Source organism: Rhagoletis pomonella, unplaced genomic scaffold (assembly GCF_013731165.1).
Source record: "Rhagoletis pomonella isolate Grant_MI unplaced genomic scaffold, Rhpom_1.0 Rhpom_scaffold_00388, whole genome shotgun sequence".
Taxonomy (NCBI): Eukaryota; Metazoa; Arthropoda; class Insecta; order Diptera; family Tephritidae; genus Rhagoletis; species Rhagoletis pomonella.
In genome coordinates this window covers 24777-38683 of record NW_023458942.1, presented here as the reverse complement: position 1 = coordinate 38683, position 13907 = coordinate 24777, and positions in this window count along the sequence as shown.

The following is a 13907-nucleotide window of genomic DNA, read 5'->3' as shown; positions in this document are numbered from 1 at the left end:
TTGGTGATTTGTAAAAATGAATCATTAAGTGCTTAGATATCATGTGATCGATGAGTAGCAAGAAATATGCGTTCTTTGAGACATTTGAAAATCGGTGCGCCCACGGACAGTGCTGCAAAGGGAAAATCTGTGTCCGGTACTAACTAACCTCAAAAAACGTGCCCCATGTTTTTTGGAATTAGAAGAACATCCTGACGTCATAGAGAAAAACGGACTACAGATTCGCGTTCAGCGCAAAAAACCACAGGGGATAGGATATTCATCTCTAAAGTACATTACACTTTTTGTTTTTTGTTTTTGTTTTTTGGGACTGTGTTATGCTATCGATTATAAAGTGTTTCACTTAAATTCGATTTCTCCGTCACTGCATTTTTTTCTCGTTTTTCATGTAGATCGTCTCTGCGTTTAAGTAAGCTTTCTGGCTTATGGTAACCCTGTCTCAGTGTCTTTCAAGTTCTCTGCAACAATTTTACATTCATTCACTGGTCGCGCAGAAGTTGCAAGTCGGCAAGTTAACTTTCCAGATTTCTGACGAAGACATCGATCTCTTGTAAAATTAAATTTTTCTTATTGATGGACTTAGGGAGTTTTGAATGATATGGATGCCATCATCTGCTCGATGTCATTGAATATTCCATCTATATCGCGACATGTTTTTTTGCGCTGGGGCTCAGTTGCTTTATTTATTCCAGAAAGATAGCACCCACTTCATCACTGGTTTGCTCAGTTGGGATGTATGCAAGGAACTCGTCTTCTATAGATTTTCCCTTGTTGTAAATAACCGCGAATCACTTTGAATACCGCTCCTCCAATTCTGAATTCAAGAAGCTGCATGGATGATGGACAAATCAATCTTAATTTATTAATTAAGCCCAACGATTTTACCCTCCTTCCCGCCCAATCGACACGATGGGCGCTGTTTGCATGACGTACGGAACTTGTTTTTTTTTTGTTTTGTTTTAGTGCAGACTCGTGCAAAATGGAGTCTATTGAGTGTCCAGATCTAAAACTATTCAGCTACAGAATCAAATTCATCAACTGATTGTATATGCTAATGATAGGGTTTAATTATTGAGTGAGGAAAGGATAGTTTTATTTTTAGTAAAATTCGAGTCCGATATGTCGAATGTGCTGGAATGAGAGTAAACAACAGAGTGATTCATTTAATTCAAAATTAATTTTGCATGGCTTCAAAAACAGAGGTCGAAAGTGTCTTGATATTAGAGGGCTATTAATCAAGCGTTTCTTAATTTTACAATAAATATTACACTTAGCATTTCTCCATGATTTGCAAGTGTAGCCAAATTAGTGAGCTCTAGACGACGAAATAGTATAAATATCCCAGTTAAAATCACGCAAAGCAAAAAGCAGGAACTGTTTTTGAATTGATTCAATTCTTTCTGAATGAACTTGATAGCGGGAATTCCAAACCAACAGATCGGTATTCTAACATTGGTCTAACTAAAGGTGTAAAAAGAGCTTTTGTAACATAAGGGTCCCTGAACTCTTTTAACCATCACTTTAAAAATTAACGAGGTTAAAGACTTCAATGTGACTGCTGCGGTTTTATACTATTTACATATTTACGGATATATTCTTTCACGATCACGCGCGGGAAGTATGTGAACGACTAGCAAACATCTTGGGACTTCGAATGGTGGGGGGCTTCCAGGCCAGGCCAATTGGTGGCTATTTTTACTATATTACGATTTGTCCAGGTTCAGCCAAGCATTCGACTGTAGTGCAATTGATTGTTCGCCGGGTGTGCGACCCGCCACGTAAAAACCACTTCCAGTGAAGAAAAGAGACAAAGTCTAGGATGAGACACCCTTCTCGATGACGACGAAGGCAAATATTTAAAAGACTACGATTTGAGGGCATGCACTTAGAATGTCCGGACCCTAAATAAGATAAGTGCTTCTGCCCTGCTCGTTGCTTTCCTCGTAAGGGCAAAAGCTGACATCAATGCCATCCAAGAAATGCGTTAGACAGGTCAAAGCAAAAAATGTCTGGGGCCTTGCAACGGCTGCTACAGCTGCCATGTAAGGGAGAGCGAATTCGGTGTTGGATTTGTGATGGGAGAGAGACTCCACTTGTGGCGACTAGCCACAATCCGCATCAAATCCAGATTCTTCAACATCTCGCTTATCTGTGCCCATGCCCCGACGGAATAGAAGGACGAGGCGTTCAGAGATCTCTTCTATGAGCGCTTGATGCGTATGGCGCCACTGTCGAAAAATTCCGCCTCCACGACGAAATGTCCGATAACGGACAGAGGCTGATCGACTTCCCCGGTTGTTTTCAGTACTAGGTTCATGCATAAAAAGATCCATCAAGCTACGTGGCTGTCTCCAGATAAAAAAACGAGAAACCAAATCGATCGTTTTCTGATAGGCGGAAGGCAGTGTTCTAGATGAACTTACACTACTTAGCAGAGCCAAATAATGACCCGGACCACTATCTTGTTGTAGTCAAGATATAGGGAGCTGAGAAAGGCCGAAATAGGTGAATACGAAGAACTTGACATGCTGGCCGATATGAAAAACGATGGAACGATGAGCTGTATGAGCTTTACAAAGGCATGGACATAGTACAGGTAATTAAAGTACAGCGGCTCCGCCATTTCGACGCTGGTGGTAGCAGACGAGGGGGGAGGCCCCCTGGGCTAGGGAAAGAAAAAGGGGAGAAGAATTTTGCTTCACTTGACCTTTCCAATGGCGTTAGTTGGCACAGATGAGAAACGACTGGGGTGCTTTGTTGAACTCGGCCAAAATTGCTTAGGCGGTCACAGCGCAAAATAAGAAGACGACGACGGTGACGACATTAATAAGTGTTGCAGGGTTAGCTTTAAGTTTGTTGCTGGCTAAACATTTTATTACTTTAAGTAAGAAAAGTTTTAAAAGAGCCGTATGAAGGTTTTCCGTATACGAGGTTGATTCTATAATGAAGTAACGGGTGATTTTTTTGAGGTTAGGATTTTCATGCATTAGTATTTGACAGATCACGTGGGATTTCAGACATGGTGTCAAAGAGAAAGATGCTCAGTATGCTTTGAAATTTCATCATGAATAGACTTACTAACGAGCAACGCTTGCAAATCATTGAATTTTATTACCAAAATCAGTGTTCGGTTCGAAATGTGTTTCCGCTTTTTTATCGACAAATTTTGTTCAGCGATGAGGCTCATTTCTGGTTGAATGGCTTCGTAAATAAGCAAAATTGCCGCATTTGGAGTGAAGAGCAACCAGAAGCCGTTCAAGAACTGCCCATGCATCCCGAAAAATGCACTGTTTGGTGTGGTTTGTACGCTGGTGGAATCATTGGACCGTATTTTTTCAAAGATGCTGTTGGACGCAACGTTACGGTGAATGGCGATCGCTATCGTTCGATGCTAACAAACTTTTTGTTGCCAAAAATGGAAGAACTGAACTTGGTTGACATGTGGTTTCAACAAGATGGCGCTACATGCCACACAGCTCGCGATTCTATGGCCATTTTGAGGGAAAACTTCGGAGAACAATTCATCTCAAGAAATGGACCGGTAAGTTGGCCACCAAGATCATGCGATTTGACGCCTTTAGACTATTTTTTTGTGGGGCTACGTCAAGTCTAAAGTCTACAGAAATAAGCCAGCAACTATTCCAGCTTTGGAAGACAACATTTCCGAAGAAATTCGGGCTATTCCGGCCGAAATGCTCGAAAAAGTTGCCCAAAATTGGACTTTCCGAATGGACCACCTAAGACGCAGCCGCGGTCAACATTTAAATGAAATTATCTTCAAAAAGTAAATGTCATGGACCAATCTAACGTTTCAAATAAAGAACCGATGAGATTTTGCAAATTTTATGCGTTTTTTTTAAAAAAAAAGTTATCAAGCTCTTAAAAAATCACCCGTTACATTTGCGCTTGTTTTACTCCTAAAATTACTAAGCGAAAATGCCGTTTTAGTGGCTCTTCCTACCAAAAGATTATTTTTATTTTTTTGGTGGTCATACCGAGGTTCCGTACTTTTATTAATCATTGCGGTTCGTTTATGTCTTGATTCAGGATGTTAATTCACCAAAGTTAGACTCGAATATCCATTTTTAGACTGTTGTTGGTACAAAATAAAAAATTCATTGGAAAGCTCATGTAATTTGTTATCGTAGAATCAGAAAAAACAGTAGCATTGCATCAAAGAGAGAGTGTTTATGTAGCTCGAGGGTGACCAAATGAAGTGTTTATTGGTGTGCGATTGTAAAAGGGCTTCTAATTTTGCACAGTGCTTATCTGATTTTTTGCTTATATTTTTAAATATTTTTTTCCATGTATCAAAGATCGTTCAACGAAATCAATTAGCATAAACCGCAAAAAAAATTCCAGTGTAAGTGGAATACCTGAGTGAGTGGAAATGAATTTGTAAACACAAAAAAAAAAACAAACTCGCATGTAAAATTCAAATACAATTTCTACGCGCATACGCTTTGTGGCGGCACGTACATATATGTATGCACTCAAAAGAGCGAATTAATTTACTCAACTCATATTTTGCAACCCCAACGTTTGCAATTTCTAGCAGCACTAATTTACTCGTACAACAGATTAATATTGTAGATATGTATGCTTTAGAGCGTTCCGGAAAAAAAGTCTAAAATATTTTTGAAGGCAATCTCGAAAAAAAAGTTGGAATTTTTCGTAATTTCTTCAGCATTTACAGTGTGATCTTGAAGTATGATACAGTGACTCAAACAAATCACCACGTGTTGATTTTTTTTTTTTTAATATTCGTTATCTTTTTCGAGCTAAATTTCTTTTTGTCGTTTTTCTTTAAAAATAACGTCCAAGCTTTGATCAAAACCATATAAATCAATGTTTCAAACTGTATACAAAATTTAGAAAAATTCAACAAATTTTCATCAAAATTTTAACTTTTTAAACTGACTCTTTAGAGCATTTTTGGGTATACAGTTTTCTAGCCCATACAATTTTAGTCTAATGAAGTGCAAGTTTCAACCGGCTAAAAATCGCGTGGTTTTTTGAGAGTTTTTTTGGAGATTACTTATTTTTATATAATAAGTGCAATTTACAAAAACTGGCGTTGATTTAAAAGCTTGTTGCTAACTGTCCCGCGTTTTATTTCATAAGAAATTCATACTTATATGGAAAAAAGTGCAAAAATCCGCCACCAAAAAAAAAAACACTCAAAAATTAACGCGATTTTTTAGCCGTTATAAAACTGCATACTCAAAAATGTTCTAAAGATTCGGATTAAAAATTTTAAATTTTGATGAAAATTTTTTGAATTTTTCTAAATTTTCTATAAAGTATAAAATTGTGATTTATATGGTTTTGGTTATGGTTATGAAAAAAAATTTAGCTCGAAAAACATTACGAATATTTAAAAAAAAATATCAACACGTGGTCGTTTGTTTGAGTCACAGTATATCGGTGTTCTTGTTTCAATTAGAACATTTTTTTATTTTAAAGTTCCTTGACCTCAAGTACCTCAATCTAGTAATTACCCATCAAAACTCAGTTCCTACCACCCTAACGTACCACTCGAATGTCAGTAAATTAAAGCTCACCAAAAATCATTACACTTTTGCTAATGGAGTATTTTCGTTATTCGAGTAGAACTATTTAAAAAAAAAAAAAAAATGAAAGTCTAAGTTCGGGCGGAGCCGAACAATAAATACCCGGCGCAAGTTTTTCCACCTTTCCGAAGGTTACCGCTGCATAGTAATCCAGGGTGTATCAATTTTGAGTAAATTAGCGTCCTTAAATTTCGAAATATCGCAGTTTCAAGCATTTCTGAAATTTACCGTTATATGAAAAGCGGCCGTAATTTTAGTCCGATTACAATAATTTTCAACGTTTTGCTTTTATGTGGCAAGCACAATAAAAATATCGAGTTTGGTACAAATTGGTAGAACTGTTACCGAGATACATATATGTGATTATAAGTGGGCGGTGCCACGCCCATTTTCCAAAATTTTACCATAAGCGTATTTCTTGGTAAAGAATTGTTGCAAGCATCAATTTTGAATAAATTAGCTTTAATATTTACTGATTTATCGAAGATTTTGTATTTCTCTAAATTACCGTTATATGGGATGTGGGCGTGGTTATTGTCCGATTTTTAAAATTTTCGGCCATTTAGTATACTGTAGCAAGGCCAACAATTTTGAATAAATTAGCTTTAATATATACTGATTTATCGAAGATTTTGTATTTCTCTAAATTACCGTTATATGGGATGAGGGCGTGGTTATTGTCCGATTTTTAAAATTTTCGGCCATTTAGTATACTGTAGCAAGGCCAACAATTTTGAATAAATTAGCTTTAATATTTACTGATTTATCGAAGATTTTGTATTTCTCTAAATTACCGTTATATGGGATGTGGGCGTGGTTATTGTCCGATTTTTAAAATTTTCAGCCATTTAGTATACTGTAGCAAGGCCAACAACTGTGCCAAGTTTGGAAGAAATTGGTGCAGCGGTTACCAAGATACACACATGTAACCATAAGTGGGCGTGGCTACGCCCATTTTCAAAAAATTTATAATATTCTTATTTTTCATCTAAAAATTGTTGTAAATATCAATTTTGAGTGAATAATCTTCAGTAGTTACTAAAATATCGCAGTTTTCGTATTTCCGAAAATTACCGTTATATGGGATATGGGCGTGGTTATTGTCCGATTTCGCCCATTTTCAATACCAACCTACCTTGGATTAACGGAAACCTACATACCAAATTTCGTTGAGATATCTCAATTTTTGCTTGAGCTATCGTGTACACGGACGGACGGACAGACGGACAGACGGACGGACAGACAGACATGGCTCAATCGATTTCTCTTTTCATTCTGATCATTTATGTATACATTTGTCTATATCTATCTCGATTCGTTTTGGCTGTTACAAACAACCGTTATGTGAACAAAATTAATATACCCTTGTGCACAAGTGCGCTCGGGTATAAAAATGTTTTTAGAAATTGCGTTGCGAAAATACTTTACGACTGAGGTGTGTACGACAAACTTTTTTGCTTGCTTGTGCATGCAAGTGTTTGAAAACGCGAGTTAAAGTAAATGTTCAGTAATCAACTTTACTTGCTAATCATGACGAACTAAGGAAAACTACATCGTAACATTGTGCGAAAGCATTGGGCCACTGAGGTTAATAAAACACAAATTCAATTAAGTTCATCACAAGTGCACAAACGCATTTGCACTTTTTTAGTTGTTGTTTTTTTTTTGTGTAAAACGTTGTATTCACATTGCGGGTAAGAGCATAGTTACTTGCGCTTGTTTGCTTTATGCGCAAGCGCGTATGAGCATTCGATGGCGAGCACGTTCTAATAGAGTTAAAAGTCAATTTCGAATTTACTTTGCACTATTTTTTTTCGCCAAGAAAAATGTATTGTAGTAATAAAATCTTGGCTCATGGCAATGTTATAGAGTTTTTATTCATTTTTTTTTTTGTATTTGCGACTGGGTATAATTATACAGTAGCATATGAATTTTATGATGTTTTTGCACTTTGCACTTTCTAAGACACAGTAATTATTTTTGTTTTTAAGTGTACTTTTTTATTCATTTTTTCCGGAGCTATGTATATGCGAAAATTTTATTTTTATAAGATATTTATGTAGTTTTTAATTCGTGTTAAGGGGTTGCTTATACCAACTAGAAAAAAATAAATAAAAAATCGAAAAAATTTGTTGCGCTTAAAAAATTTTGCATACATACGCATTCTGGCGATCAAAGTACTTCAGAAGTTACAGCAGTGGAATTAGTAGAACGGTGCTGAAAGGCGGTACATTTTTTCTTTTGCGCTTTTCTCGAAACGATTTTTTTCAAATTGACGTATACTGGACCGATTGCGCTGACCAGAAATTCCTTTTAATATTTTTTATAGCGCTACGTACGTTTTTTTTTTTTTATTCGACGTACCGTTCTTATGTTATGAATTTAATTAACTAAACATTTTCATGAAAAAAATTAATGCCGTTTTCTTCAAACCACTGCCATTTATGCAAAACTTTTTTTTTGTAAATATTAATTTTTTATTCCATTTGATTTTAAAGTAAATTTGTTCTCGAACCTAGTACTTTTTATTCTGATGTTAAGTGGCCATAACGCATGTGTACTTCGAAAATACTTATCTAAACCTCTTATATCTCCATCTGGCATCACCAGGCTCCTATTGGTTTATGTAGGGTGGTCAGGCAGCCGGAGTAACCTAACCTAATCTGGATTGGAATCGGAACCGTACAGAGAGATATTGTCCAAGCTAAAACCGCCCTTTTCGCTTTTATAATACACTGGATGTACACGCCACTACGGTTGTCCGACCCATACTTTCTGTGCGATCACCAAATTGTGATCTGCTCTAGAATATTCCCTTCTATGTTAATAATAGGAGAGACATCCTCTAACCCTTAATAAGGCCCTACAAACTACTCTACAAAATCTTCCTACCGAGCTGCTTACGGTAGACACTGGTATTAAGCCAGCCGCAACGCAACCAATTTGAACGCACCTCATACCAGGAGACCCTTTATGTTCGGTCACTCGAAAATTCTGGGCGTCATGCCAGCAACTTTATGTGAACTGAATTGAGTAGTCAACTTGCAAACAGCGTTATGTGATTTTATAATAGAAAGCCATAAATTTGAAACAACTAACCCGCGAAAACAAGTAACATTTAAATTGAATCCTTTTTATTATAACATTAACAGTCTATACGACCTAAAGCAGTTTTCTAAGTTCATCAGAAGATGGATACTTTTGAAAAGATATAAATAAGAATGATAGAAGTGGACTACTCAATTAAACCAGCGTAATATTCTGCTTCAATGATGAGTTTTCTATTAGAATTCCAGATAGAAGCAATTGGATAACTCGCTCGGACTTAGTTCTATGGTTTACCGCGATTTTTACCCTACTCCTACCGTTAGTTGAGCTTGACGACAACTTTTGATGAGCAAACCAACCTGGTGGGTTTTATTAGTGTCGCTACTGCAACAACGGTGGAGCACATCTTCTTTGGTTTTTCAGCCCTTACTAAACTGCGGATCTGTTTCCTGGGTGTAGATTTTCTACCGAATCGGGGGGCAACCACCAAAACAGGGCACACAAGTTGTTCCTGTTTGCTATGTTCGCCAAAATTTTTTCTGGGCCCAGTCCTATGACTATCACTTAAAACTAGGATCCTTTGACTTTGATAATTCCTGCGGAGGTTGATATCAGCAAACAGACTGATGTCATAGGTTTTCGATTGGAAGATGCTTGGAAAGGTGCACCGAAAGCATCGGTCTGGGGCTATATACATCTGTTCCAATACCACCAGCAATCTATGTGCCGTCCGTGTATCAATGTAGTGTGCTAGCCTGCACTTGTCTTTCCACACTAGAGATACTCCACGACGAACTGATGTATATATCAACCTTAATGTTTCTTTCGAAAGCGACTACTTCAGGCATAACATCTCTTGAGCGCAGAACTAATGGGAGCTGGTAGCCAAGCTTTTCAGATAAGATCTAACCTTTGCCAAAGCTATTTTGGAGAAATTTAGGAGAGTTCGCTTTGCAGCCCGTTCAACTGTTCATACCATCATGGTGTACATCTATCTTAAGGTCCTCCGATCCCCAGGATTTCCCTGCTAGACGTTTACATGCCATCAGCGCTCTCGTAGCTTTGGAGGTGGCCGCCTCAACATGAGTCCTCCACAGGAGTTTGGTTTGGTGTCCAGGTTAAATCTGAGGTACTTCAGTTCCGTGGCGACGCTGATTGCGACCCCATCCAAGGTACATTTTCTGGCTGTCTTAGAGGGATTGATATTTAAACCCATATCCGCAAACCAACTTTTTGCTCTGGCGATGATCACTATGTCATGCACGTAAATTTGACTGTGGGCATCAACTTAGCTCCACAGGAGAGGGGATAACACCCCTCATTGTCGGCACCCTTTTGTTGTTTTTACTTAGTTTAACTACGCTGTCGCCGACTTCATGCTATATTTATTGTTCTTCACTTCTCGTTGATCCGTTTAGTTTTATCTAGTTTTATTTACGATCTATGTATATGTTTTTTTTATTTGGGTTTTTAAATCATTTGCAATAGGACCGGGGCCTTAATCGCCTCTGCGAAGCCATGCAGTGGCTGCAAGACCTAACTTACCTATTTTGTTTAGTTTTATTTATTTATTTATTTTTTTAAGTTATTCTATTTAGCTGATTTATTTTATTTATTCTATTTTATTTTAAATACTTCGTGCTATATTTATTGCCTGTCGTGTCTTGTTTCTTATTTTAGTTTTATTTGTGATCGTATGTTTTTTTTATTTCTTTTTAATTTTTTGATTTGTTTTTATAAATTTTTTCTCACCCACCTCACGTTTGCGTATTTTTTTTGACCCGTCTGCACAAACTCTTCTATTTTTTTTTTCCTCAAACGCTGTTAATATATATGTATTTTTTGGGCAACACAATCGTACTCGTAAAATTCAAACCCCGCTCTAGTTTATTTTTCGACCGCCGATTGGCATAGTGCCCCGCTTGCGATTAAAACGTATTGAACTAAATTTTTTCAAGGGGGACCCCATTACTTCTAAGTGCCTACTGTAATATGTATTTCCTAGACTAATTTGTGTGTCATAAAAATTCATGAATTGATAAAGAGCAAAGTAATCACGTAGAATTTAATGTAACCATACTCACTCGCGGTAACGTATGCACTCTATGTAGATATGTACATTAAGGTGCATCATCTTCATACAAAAAAACACAAACGGTTAGGTTTTTTTCATTGGATTTAAAAAAATTTTATTATATTTTAAGACCATCGTCAAAATATGTAGGAAAAATATTAAGGCTGCGTTTCTTTATACATTCCGGATAATCCCATTCCACAGCCAGAATAAACAGAATGCGTTTGAAATATACGTTAACATATCATCAGGAACGTTCTAAAGACTAAGCAAACAAAAAAGTTTATTCCAAACGTTCAGAATGAATAAAGAAATGCGGCATAAGATTTACATGAGCTGAACGGATTTGGAAAATATCATTATTTTGATGCCATTGGCAAAATGTGCAAAGATTTTTATGCAGACTTTAAAGCTTTAATTCTTATATCATAAGGCAATTTCTTTGAAAAAGCATTTAAAATTCGATTTTTGTAGGTCTATTCAAGTCGGTCCAGCTCACGTAAATTTTAATATTTCCTTGAGTATGAAACAATTTTTTGATGATGCACCCTAATGCGTACATACATACGTTTGTGTATATTCGTTCGGTATCGCCCTAAAATCAAACCTTTCTTTCTCATACTCTTCCTTTTCTTTCTACGTCAAAGCGATATCCATGGCACACTCAACTAGCTGTCCTCGTCTTAGTAAATCCGATTTATTTGCATGCCTATGCTTTGCTATTCGTTATTCACTGCAGTTCAAGTTCAAAATAAATCGAATAGGGGCGTCAGTGTTCACGGCCAGGATGGCAAATTCGTTCATTCATCTAAAATCTATAAAAGTTCAAATAAGGTATGCTACGTTTTGGCCGTTACTGATTTAGAATAACGACAAATGTCGTCCCAGAGAGCTTTCTCTTGTATGTATGTATCAGTGACGGCCAAACCCAGCCTGCAGTCAAAGTTTTTCTAAGCTGTAGATTTTTATCTTCGCAACATTTACCCTAGTTCTCTCGCACCCTAGTTCCTGCACAACTGCAAAGTGTTGTTGTGATCTCGAATCGCTGGCTCACTCCTATCTATGCAAACTGCGTACACAGGTATATAATGAGAACTTGGGTGGACTGTGAGGAAAGGAAAAAGCTCTCACATCCCAAACTTTGTATTAACTCAGCGCTATCAGACAAACTATCCCATCTCTGCTTTATCAGACAAATTATCTTAACTCATACGCGGCTATTTTTTGTGTCTTAACTCCATATCTTAACAGCTTATTATACACAAATACAAAACATAGGTCCGTCTGAGTTCGGATAGTTGATCCCTCAAAGCTGAAATAGGATAGGTTGTCAGACGGCGCTTAGCGAGCACAAAGTTAGTATAATTCATCGAGTCTTTCGCACGGCTTTCAAAATAGGACAGATTTACGGCTATCGACCAGTCGACATGTCTCTGTTAGACTTCAGACGAATCAGCCTTTCTTCTTTCTTATTGGAACCCCTTGAGGGACTGATTGAGCCTCTCTCAGTATGCGTACCTTATAGTTGTGTTTTTGCTTTCACAGTAGCCGGTTCTGTTCAACCTTAACTCTTCGAAAAATCGTGAACAAAATGATGAGTTGCAGCCAGAATTTGTGTAAAAGTGCAAAGGCTTGTGTGAAGTATGTAATGGTTTCACACACACTTTGTGCCGGGAAACCGGCTGCCGTGTATACGGAAATTGGAACGCGTGAGACGGCACGAACAATTCGTGGCCAGCTGCCGGCTTGTATATTACTTTTCCGATCGGCTGCCGGTTAATCGGCGGTGCCCTTCCACCCTCTTATTGGATCGCTGTGGTAAACGACGTACAAGAGGAGTAGGAAAGGAGACTATATTGGGTTTTTGCCTACGCTATCGACGTGGCACTCATCTTTAGACCAAAGTTTTTATACTCTCTGTAGGATCTTATGCAGACGTACCTAAAATTGGTAATGAGCTGGTCTCTTAATTGCGCACTTGCGTTTTGTCTTGAAAAGACGGAGCTCGTTATATTTACGAGGATATTAAAGTGCCCAGCTTTCTTGGAAGAAAAATATTTAGGAGCGGGTCAGGAAAGCCATCAGTTTCTCTATACTGCTGTAAAAACGCAATGGGAAAGAGTTGGGGCCTAGGAAACAAGCTATTTATAATAAATGGGTTCAAGGTATGGATCGAAGCTGTATGACAGAACTGGAGGTTGTCTATTCTGTCCGAAACTCTCTGTAAATCTAATTTTTAGACTGCCGAATTTTTGCAGTGTTTTTCAGTCAAAAGCGGCCGATTGGTTACGCACCAAAGTAAGTGTTACCAATTAGAGGAGCAAATATCTGCTATGAAAGCTAGCTAAACAGGGTTCTGGGATCGCTAATGGTATGACCGAAACTACTCGAGGAAATGCTAGGATTCTCTCTCAATCAGCTCAAATAGTGGACAAGGAGGGCATATATGATACTTTGGCAACTTATGGACTACTTCTAGGCAAATAAGTTTACAGTTGACTCAGCGAACGCTGAGCGAAACCCTCGACATGCAAAATTTCAAAAGCCTTCCAACCGGTAGTCCACCCCTCCATCTCTCGCTCATGACATGGAGGACGACGAAGTGGAACTTAGCTGCCCAGCTTTTGCCAGATTAAGATTTAAACAGCTCGGCTTCTATTTAACTAAAACTTTTGAGAAACTCCCTGAAGTGGACAACATCTGTCCTCTGACCTTATTTTGAGCTCCTGTATTTTCCTTAACTTCACACGGATTACCTGTAGTTGCCGTTTTAGGAATAATCTACAATGGCACTTGAACCGGAGTGGATTCATCAATATCCACTGGAGAAGGGCATGTCCAAGAAAAAGTTATTGCAAATACAGACACGAATATTCAACTTACGTTAGACTAAGGAAACGTGTGGTTCCAACAGCGTGGAACCAGAGGGACAGGGTGTTAGTTGACTTTGAGTGGGCGTGTTATAGGTGGTTGCGGTCATTTGGGGTACGCCGGGGTCTAGCCTGTACAAATCGGAGTTTAACCTACTACAATATCAAAACCGAAGTTGGGTCACAGGGGAGGCCAGTGCGTACGTAGTTCTGCACCTCGTCCTTCAGTATGCCTAGGCGGAGGTGGGGTCTCAAGCAAGTGCCTGTTCGGGTGCTCACTTCTGTAGCATCCTACTAAGAACTGCTTACTGAGCGTGATGTTGTCATCCCTTACTGAAAGCA